The sequence below is a fragment of the Notolepis coatsorum genome, assembly GCF_963971535.1.
Source record: "Notolepis coatsorum genome assembly, chromosome: 1".
Lineage (NCBI taxonomy): Eukaryota > Metazoa > Chordata > Actinopteri > Aulopiformes > Paralepididae > Notolepis > Notolepis coatsorum.
Genome location: NC_140165.1, coordinates 176,819,395 through 176,830,102, shown reverse-complemented (window position 1 = coordinate 176,830,102; position 10,708 = coordinate 176,819,395). Strand labels below are relative to the sequence as shown.

At 43.7% G+C, this 10,708-nt stretch overlaps 1 protein-coding gene across 1 annotated transcript in view; it reads left to right on the top strand.

The window, feature by feature from the left end:
• Window positions 1-1,870: 1,870 nt before the first annotated feature.
• fbxo46 (F-box protein 46) overlaps window positions 1,871-10,708 on the top strand; it is a 73,384-nt gene continuing 64,546 nt past the window's right edge. Inside the window, exon 1 of the mRNA XM_084328983.1 lies at window positions 1,871-2,221. The gene's annotated coding sequence lies outside the window, so the exon portion shown is untranslated. The remainder of the gene's footprint in view (window positions 2,222-10,708) is intronic.

Sequence of the window (10,708 nt, the reverse complement as noted above, 5' to 3'; positions counted from 1 at the left end):
CAATGTTTTTTTTTTATTGGATTCAATTATATGTTGTACCACTGTATTGCACATCGTTGCAGGCAAGACCACCTGCATTTCATTGTATACTTGTATGCCGTGACAATTAAAACTCTTGACTTGACTTGATCAACGTATGCAGTTGTACTAACGAATGCCGTTATTGACAATCAATTAATCATAAATGACCCCCCCCCCCCCCCCCCCATGTCCTGCATGCATGATGGAACATAATATATACCGATCATATGCATTTGAATTTTTAATTGTAGCATGTAGCCTATAGGGACAAAAGTTGTAGAACGCGCTCACCTCACTAGACTTGATACTGGGTGCTGTAACCTCTGATATCGTATAGAAAATAGGGAAACAATGTCCAAGCAAGCCATTCTGAAGAAGGTGTGTTCACACCGAAACGTCATGATATGATTTCAGGCTGCCAATAAATTTGGAAAAACCTGGAGTGTGTGCCTGGACATTGTTTCCCTATTTTTTAAGCATGTATAGGGACGAAATGACAATCGATTAAGTATAATATGCATCGCGGCCTATAACTAGCGTACTATACTTATATTCACCACGGTATAAAACGACAATGTATGAATGGAAAAAATATTACTTTCCCACATAGTATTGCAGATATAGCTATAATATTTAAATAATTATATCCCTGCAAACAAGGTGAGCGACTCCCACCGTTTACAGCATTGGCGGTAGAGCTATAAGATGCTGATATTGCGTGGCAGATATTGTGTTAATGTTATCACCACGCAGCTTGACAAGACACCAACACATCACGTTTCAAGTTTCTTTAATAGTTGTCATACAGAAGTACAGAATACTTTTATACAAAATGCTTCTTACTGTTACGCTCCAGAGACTGTGCTAGACAAGATAAGTATGAAATAAAATAAAGTAGCATGTAAAAAGAAGTAAAAATAGAGGTCACAGTGTTCAGTATAGACATATGTAAAATGTTCGATGCAGACTAGAAGTAACTGAGTTACCATACAATATACAATATACTATGCAATATACTAATATACAATACTATATAGTGCAAAGCAGAAATGGGATGAGGTACAATTTACAGTAAGGTGTACGAGTTGTAGTGCAAATTCTTTACCAATAAATATAAAGTGTGTTTAGGTGATCTAAAGTGTGGAGAGTGGGTGCTGTAGTGTGTTGTTTGTTTAAAGTGAGTGTGTGCGTGTGGATGTGTGTGCTGTGTGCATTTGATGGTTGTTGCATAGTGTTTATTGTTCGTTGAGCAGCCTGATGGCCTGGGGATAGAAGCTTCTTCTGAGTCTTTCTGTGCTCGCCTTGAGACTCCGGTATCGCTTGCCTGACCGCAGCAGTTCAAAGAGGCAGTTGTTCGGGTGGCTGGGGTCCTTGATGATTCTCTTAGCCTTGCCCCTGCACTGCTTGTTGTAAATGTTCTGGAGGGTGGGAAGCCATTCACCATGGTAAATCAAACTTTAAAACTTACTTTATTGACAACCATTTACGCTGGCAAGCTATTTGTTCATTTCTACGGGTCCATGGGTCTGACATGTCAGGCTAGAGTGCAAGGTGCATCTTCTTGCTGTTATTTTTCAGCATCAGCTATTTTTTTGTTTATCTGTGCATCGAAACTTGGCATGCTTGTTTTGTTAGTGGTTATTGTGTGCAGTGTGTGTGTACGAAAGAGAGAGGGAGAGAGCAGGGGGCAAGAGGAGGGGAGTCGTGGAGAAGCCATATATGGGCACACCATCGACTCTGCATTTCCATTGGCTGCAGGCCTTGTGCAGCTGCTTGTCAACAAGATGGCCTTCATCGCTCTGCCGTTTTGACACCGATTATTTTGGTAGTGCTGAGAACATACCGTAAAAGCGCGTGTCACTTCTAAATAGATAGCAAGAGAGGACCGAGTGAGAATCCAAAATAGCATTTAGGCCGGGCCAGTTAGATTGAGTTGAAATGACTGACAGCATTCAGGTCTCGATAGCAAGCCCAAGCCCCCCTAGACAAGGTTGAGTAGAAAGTAGCTAGTAGCTCATGTCTTTACTCTTTAGCCAGTGAGCTAGCTGAGCTACGTGGACACAGATAACTAGTGTCACCTGCGCCCCACTAGCTGCTGCCTGGCGACGTTGTTGTGAAGAAAAGACGGCCCGACAACACGCTGTCATCATCGACAACCTACGGGCAAAGGAGCTCGTCTTGGGATATTAACGTCACCAAGGTAAATGATCTAACACTAGCCAGCAAAACATAATGAAAATAGCTAACGTTAGTTATCTACCTAGCTTGCTAGCTGATGCTGTCGAGTCGACCTCAGCGCGCAGGTAACGTTCTGCTAACATTACGTTGGCTAGCTCGCTACAGTTGGCTAGCTAGTCTAGCTAATGTTGATGTAAACCTGTTGGTGTTGGCTAACTAGATACAACTGTGTGTGCGCTTTATAGTTGGCCTCGTCTCGGGTGTAAACAATAGCTGCTATAATAATAATTTAAACAACATCGGTGCTAACTTGACCAAGAAGGGGAGCTGGTGTGTTTGACTCGTTAACGCTAATAATTGCACCAGGACAGCTGGAGGCAGGAGACGGGGTTAGCATTGAGCTGCCTAGCTACATTGGCTGACGTTAGTTGCAACTAAGTTAGGCTAGCATCAGTGACAGCTGTTGCTCTTGTAGGGCTAGCGAGTATATTCGTGCATTTCTATTATTCAGTGGCATGTTTCTTTGAAGTAGTGTGTTTGTGTATTTAATTGTATTGTATTGATTTGCTTCTGAAGAAATAATTTGAGCGAAGTGATGCTTGACGTGTGGGTGTACTACTACTGAAAACCAGTATTTACAATGCATTGTTCTTTTGCCCAGTTATATCTCCATCACAACACAACAGTGTTCTGTGATAGACCGTTATTGACCAGTCATGATCCAATCACACAATATTGATCTGCTTTTGCTATTGAACTGGCTTGACGTGTTATATGGTCAACTAGGGTTTCATAGATTAGAGATACACTTATTTAGTTTAATGTCCCACATTTTAATAGTGTGTGACAGCAATCATGCTCGGACCATACCACTGGTAGGTCTGATTGAAGGGCTAGTCCAGTGGTCGGCTGTGTTTCTGGAGAGCCTGCTAGAGGGATGTAGTCGGTCCTATTGTTCTGCTAGACAGTTTGAAGCGGGGCGGCCTGCTGGCCATACTACTGCTGTATTGTCCCTACAGACGCAGAGCAAAAGGGCTAACACACACACGGGGAAAGAGAGGGCTTGAGCTGAGGCTGGCTGGCAGGCTTGGGTAATATATCACCACACTGCTTGTGTCCGCCCGCCTGGCTGTGAAAAGGAGACTGGGAGAGATGGAGGACAGAATGTTGGATGAGTAGTGTTTTAGTTGGATGGATGGTGTTTTAGTGGGATGAGTGGTGTGTTAGTTGACTGGGTGGTGTTTTGTCTAAACAAGTGAATTCTAGTTAAGCTTTGAGCCTTTGATTGGAAGGAGCTGCCAAATGCCCCGTTCTATATTATCCCTAAGGGCAAAAAAAGACCTAGACATTGATGGTCTGGCATACTATATTTGACATCCAGCGATGTGTCAAAGCCTAATTCACCTTACTGGACCATTGGCATGTGTGGTGTGCTGAAGTACATGGAGCCTACAGACCTAACAACAACAACATCAAGTAATTCAGAGTCTTGGACATGTGTCCACGTTTTGTATAGGGAAATCTATACCCCATTTTTAGCAGAGCCGAAAGGAACATGTCAAATATCAAATTTAAACCACAGAGGCCCATATATGCCTTCAGTTGAATAATGTTTTCAATCAAATTATCCAAAGATGGTTCCAGTGTTGGTTTACGAAACAGTGTGAACCATTGTACCATATATGATTTTTTTAATTGAGTTTTTACTTGCCAATGCACAACCCCACTGTCACCTACCCACGACCCCACTTTGGGTCGCGACCCGTAGTTTGAGAACCGCTGCTCTAGACAGCTATGCTTACTTAATACCATCTGACCTCTCTATTCTCTACACGCAAGTGACATCTTACATCCATGCCCTAGCCTTTCAAATACTTGGGCTCACAGGGCAGTCGAGGATACAGAATTGATTTAATCTCACCTACTGCCCAGCCAGCAGTCTTGCATGCATGTCAAAAGTGGCAGACGATGAGCAGAGCAGCAGCATGTCAAAAGAAAAACGCTCTCAAGTATGGCTTTACTTCACTGAAACAGACAATGACAGCAGTAAATGATTGGTCGCATTTTGCAGCACACTGTCTTAAGTCTAATTGAATCTGCTGTCTTCAGTTTGAGTGTCTCTTTCTCCACCTCCGTCTCTCTCTCCACCTGTCTCACTGCACATTATAATCTACGGCAGATGACAACACACCTCTGAAACGAAGCGCCCCTGATCATATTTCAAGAAAAACATGCCTCTACCCCCCTGTACTCTGTTTCAGCAAATCAACCAGTAACGCAAGCAGATGAAACCGAAAGACAGAATTGAAATCCTGAAATGTCACACTCACAGGAGAATGAGGATACAGGGACAGCCAGTGAAACGTCCTGCTTGCCTGGCAATGTCTTATTTTGTTTTCAATGGCTAAAGTACAACAACTAAACAATTAAATACACTGTGTGTACAATACATACTATAAGAAGTTTGGTGCAACAATCTGTTGAAGCTGAGGGGCTGTCCCCCTGGTTGCAGGCTTTCAGAGGCAGGATGGAATGAATAGAGCGAGTGCGGGTTACATCATGTCACACAAGAGCATTTTTACACATCAACATATTAGGTTATTTTATGCCGACATTGTTAAATTATACAATAGGAGAACTATTATGTCAGCTACTGCTCGTGGCAGAGAAACGTAATATTAAGATTAAAATATTTAGCAAATATCAAGTCACTGTCGATCATCAATGCAAAAGTAGTAGAGATGATATTCTCGGGCGCTCTAGTAGCACACCATGTATCGTGCTGCGTCGCGAAGCGGCCGACCCAGGTTTGATTCCCGCACCCGGCGTCCTTTGCCGAATGTCCAATACCCAGCTGTTAAAAACGGTTCAATACTCCATTTTATTAGTAGAGATACTTTTAGAACAATAGCCTGATGATATATTTTCCATGAGTTGAGTGGATGCATGACCGGAGCTGTGTGTGTGAGAGCGCACGCTTTGCATAGTGGGCGTGTCAACAGTGTCAGCTGAACTCACACCAAACAAGGCATAGGGAAATAGTCAGACATCCCAGAATTATTTCATAATACAAAGTTTCTGAATGGATATTTGGATTAAACCAAGTTGTATGCAGTGATGACCGGTCTTTCCCCGCGGAACACAAGTTACTTAACGTTACACCGGTCGCGCTATGCATGCTTAGCTTGCTAACGTTAAGATAGGAGTTGGCAGTGTAACTTAATGTTACACAGGTCGCGCTATGCATGCTTTTTTCGAACGTTTCGTTCTATCCGTCTGTGTGTGTGTGTGTGTGTGTGTGTGTGTGTGTGTGTGTGTGTGTGTGTGTGTGTGTGTGTGTGTGTGTGTGTGTGTGTGTGTGTGTGTGTGTGTGTGTGTGTGTGTGTGTGTGTGTGTGTGTGTGTGTGTGTGTGTGTGTGTGTGTGTGTGTGTGTGTGTGTGTGTGTGTGTGTGTGTGTGTAAGGGGGGGGGGGGGCGCGAGTGTGTAAGTAACAGCCCCGCTCCTCGGGCAGACGGAGAGAGACCGAGGGAGGAGAGATATAGAAAACGGCCAACAAGATTAGTTCGCAACGTTTAAATTCCTCAAAAAAAGGAGTGAAATACGAATTAAAGGGTTGAAATCAGTACTAGCAAGGGTGCCCACAAATATTTTTTTCTACTAGCGCAGGCTATTTTTAGGGGCAATATGCTACGCCCTCGTAGCACTGTACAGCCCTGTGTAGCAGAGTAGAGATGATATTCTCACTGTAGCAGATATGGTATTCTCACTGTAGCAGAGTAGAGATGATATTCTCCCTTTAGTAGAGATGGTATTCTCACTGTACCAGAGTAGAGATGATGTTCTCACTGTACCAGAGTAGAGATGATATTTTCATTGTAGCTGAGAGTAGAGATGACAGCCGAAGACAGGGAGACAGGAGGCGACGCAGAGAGTGTCGCATCCTCCCGATCACGGGACGTCGAACATTCCGGTCATCACTACGAGACAGCCCCAGACAGGGGGGCACGCAGAGGGGGGTCGCTCCTGGGTGGGTGTCATCACGGGACGTCCAGCACTCCAGTTTCTTTAATAGTTGTTATACAGAAGTACAGAATACTTTCATACAAAATGCTTCTTACTGTTACGCTCCAGAGACTGTGCTAGACAAGATAGTATCAAATAACATAGTATAGCATGTAAATTAGAAGTAGAAAATGAGGTCACAGTGTTCAGTATAGACATTTGTACAATGTTCGATGCAGAATAGACGTAACTGAGTTACCATATAATATACAATACTATGCAGTGTACTAATGTACAATATTATATAGTGCAAAGCAGAAATGGGATGAGGTACAATTTAGGTACAATTTACAGTAAGGTGTACGAGTTGTAGTGCAATCCTTCATCAATAAATATAAAGTGTGGGGAGTGGGTGCTACAGTGTGTTTGTTTAAAGTGAGTGTGTGCTATAAAGTGTGGGGAGTGGGTGCTACAGTGTTTGTTTAAAGTGAGTGTGTGCGTGTGGATGTGTGTGCTATGTGCGTTTGATGGTTGTTGTTGTGTAGTGTTCATTGTTCGTTAAGCAGCCTGATGGCCTGGGGATAGAAGCTTCTTCTGAGTCTTTCTGTGCTCGCCTTGAGTAGAGCTGCCGCGGTATTGATATTTTCCTTACCGCACGAATTTGCGAAATATTTCCTACCGGCGCGGTTATTACCGCACAGTGCGCACAAAAAAAAAAAAAGTTTGAATGCATTTTTTTTTTTTTTTAGTAGTCTACTCTTATAGCCTGCCTCTAGTCTAATGGCGCTTTTCCACTGCATAGTACCTACTCGACTCGACCCGCTTTAGGCACCTGGTACTTCGTTCCTTTTCCACTGCAGCCAGGTACTACCCCATTTGTCTCCGTGTGGGGATGCAGGCGGGGCCGCTCGCTTGTGTACACTAAAAGCTCCGTGGGCATAGATGTCCGAGGGCTTGCAGCAAGCCAGAGTTTAACACCGTTTCAATCAATCAATCAATCAATCAATAACAACATTAACCAGACTCTCGTTGCGTCTATTCTGCCAAAGCTAACGTTACCTCTCATTGTGTACCAAGCAAACCCGCGTTTAACGTTACCTCTCGTGTATATCGGCTGACGGTAGTATTAGGCTAATAAAAACAACAACAAACTTAACACATCAGCGATCTTGTTGTGACACTAAACTCTACGCTCGGTGGTAAATTGGGTTGATGTTGGTTTTGTTTCATCAATAAATAAGGCAGAATACACAGTGAATCCATTCTTTTTTGTTTATTGCACTTGGTTCTGTCGCAAAGACGCAAACAAATCCTGAATGAAATGCATCCTTAGCGAGGCAGTAAAGATGGCGCCGCCGGCGTTCTGTTTTTGTTCAGACTCAGAGGCTACAAAGTGTGACGCGTCTCTCTTCTGACCAGTCAGTGGTCTGCAATGTTTCACAGGACTTTTCTGGTACCACTTCTACCCAATAGGGTCGCTTGGAACCGAGTAGGGTATATCTGCAGAGCCGCAAGCCAACTTTATTATTATGATAAAAAACAGCGGTGACGCGGTATTCAGCCTAACTCTGCGGTGAGCGTGATGCAACAGCGGTAATGCGGTTATCGCGGCAGCTCTAGCCTTGAGACTCCGGTATCGCTTGCCTGACCGCAGCAGTTCAAAGAGGCAGTTGTTCGGGTGACTGGAGTCTTTAATGATTCTCTTAGCCTTTCCCCTGCACCGCTTGTTGTAAATGTTCTGGAGGGTGGGGAGCCCCCCTCCGATTGTGCGTTCGGCTGAACGTGTCACTCTTTGTAGTCTGCTTCGGTCTTGTGCAGTGCTATTCCCAAACCAGGAGGTGATGTTGCCAGTCAGGATGCTCTCTATTGTACATGAGTAGAAGTTCTTAAGGATCTTCTGACTGACTTGGAACTTCCTTAGGCGCCTGAGGAAGTAGAGGCGTTGTCGTGCCTTCTTCACAACACTGTCAATGTGTGTGGTCCATGTCAAGTCCTCGGATATGTAGGCTCCGAGGTACTTAAAGCTGTTGACTCTCTCAACCGGTGCCCCGTCGATGCTGAGGGGGCTGTAGTCCTTGACCCCCGACCTCCTGAAGTCCACAATCATCTCCTTTGTTTTGCTGACGTTCAGGGAGAGGCTGTTTTCCTGGCACCATCCCGCCAGGACCTTGACCTCTTCCAGGTAGGCCCTCTCGTCGTTGGCAGAGATCAGGCCCACCACCACTGTGTCGTCAGTAGGCCTGCCGCGATAAGCAATAAATCGATTAATTGCTGCGATAATTAAAATGAATGCAATGATTTTGACGGGCGCGATTAATTGCTATTTGCGCGTTTGTTTTAATGAGGCGGAACCAGTGCCGCTTGTCAGTCACTGTCCGTGTTGGGAGGCGGGTCGCTGACGTTACTAGAGTACAGCACGGGAGCCCCGTGGGGCAACGCCACAGCTTAACTACATTTCTCAATAGTGTGGCTCCTTTTAACCAAGTAGCATTATTTGTAGTGTAACGTTAGCTATTTTTAGACCCAAGTAGTTACTCGCTACTGCCCGGAGAAACTGGACTGCTAAATAAAGATGAAAGATAGAGCTTTGATTCTCATTCCATGCTAACAACATTAGCTAACAAACGAAATACAACGTATAGCATAGCTACAAGTACAACACAGAATAACGTTAATACAATTACATGCATCATTGTTTACAATGAACGGGTGGGGCTGGTCAAAGGACTGGACACGGGGACAAGTTAAACACGAATTAATTTATTATAACACTCCGGTAGTTTCGAGTCGTGCTGCAGTGCCTACGCACCACAGCTATTCTATTATATACTGCTTTGACGCTTCCTCCTCATCGTTGATTGCCTGTAGTAGCTGCATCTAACGTTAGTAGCTAACGTTAAAACTAACCTAAAGTTAGTTGTTCACCAACAATCTCAACATTTGTTATTAGCTCAAAAACAACCGGACGAGACATGTTGTCGGCTCATATGTTCTGCTTAGGATAATCGCAACAATACTTCCGGTCCGGTCGGTGGGCTTCAAAATAAAAGTCTAAAACCGGAAAAGACGGAGCGGTGGGCTTCAAAATAAAAGTTTTGGGAAATAAATTTCTCAAAAAAAATTCTCTAACCGGTCGCAATAATATCGCTTATCGCGATATTTTCGGGGGCAATTAATCGCCCAGCAAAATGTGTTATCGTGGCAGGCCTAGTCGTCAGCAAATTTGATGATTGTGTTGCTACTCCGCTGAGCCACACAGTCGTGTGTGTACAGGGAGTAGAGGAGGGGACTCAGAACACAGCCCTGGGGGGCCCCTATTTTGAGGGTGATGGATGAGGAGGTGCAGTTGCCTGCTCTCACCACCTAGGGTCTGCCCGTCAGGAAGTCCAAGACCCACTGGCAGAGGTCATAGTTCAAGCCCAGGTCCCTGAGCTTGGCTATGAGTTTGGAGGGGACTATGGTATTGAATGCCGAGCTGTAGTCGATGAATAGCATTCTCACATAGTTCCCCTTCCTCTTGTCCAGGTGTGATGCTGCTGTGTGCCAGGGCTCCAGACTAACTTTTTTCACCACCGTCCCAGAACCGTCCCGAAATACAATTTTAACCGTCCCAAAAATCAAATGTAGTTTCTTTACTTTGGTTTTGTCGTCTATAGTTGTTATTGCCATAAGAAACACCATTCAGAGAAGGGGAGAATAAATTGATTTAGTCAAAAGGCTCCCAAGTGGAAAGATTTCACAAGAATAATTATGATTAAAAATAAATGTAAAAAAAAAAGTGTTTAACAAGGTGCTAGTATAGGGATATTTGGTCACGGTGCTGTTATAGTCAACCAATTGGAGCCATCTTGATTATTCCTTCCATAGGAAAATATATTTAAATGTATTTGTATTTTATTTCGTTTTAGTTTTTTTTGTTATTACAAATGTGTGTTTATGGTTGAAAATGTTAGAGATAAATAAAGATCAAATCAAATCTAACTGAATAAGTTATCCCTCTTCTAACCAGAAAGAAAAACATAGTTTAGCTTTAAACTATATAATGTCATTGCGTCCAGAGATTCCACCTTTGATAACTAAAGTAATGACACTTGACTAGTAATGAAACATGTCCCTTAGATCGCGCTGTCCTCCTGAGTCCTGGTCGATATTGATAACTGCTGCAAAATTCCAGCGGGCCCTCCTCACTGAATATGGATTCATTGTGTAGCTGCAGAGTGAAGTTTGCCTATAGCCTGTCGTCTATTTCTCCGCGTTCGTTTAGATAAATGTAACGTTATGCCAATTAACTCGCAATGGTAGTAACATTACGTGTTAGTATAGAATCGAATAGAAATCCTTTAATAATCAGTGGCAGTCTGCACGTTAGTCAGTAACGTTAGCTAGCAATAAGCAGCTATAACTAGAACGCGTCGATAACTGTATACAGTTCCAATAGACTAACATTACACTTCTGTGATTTAAATGTGTCCTCACCTTAGACTCAGGGGATGTATTGCTGGATGC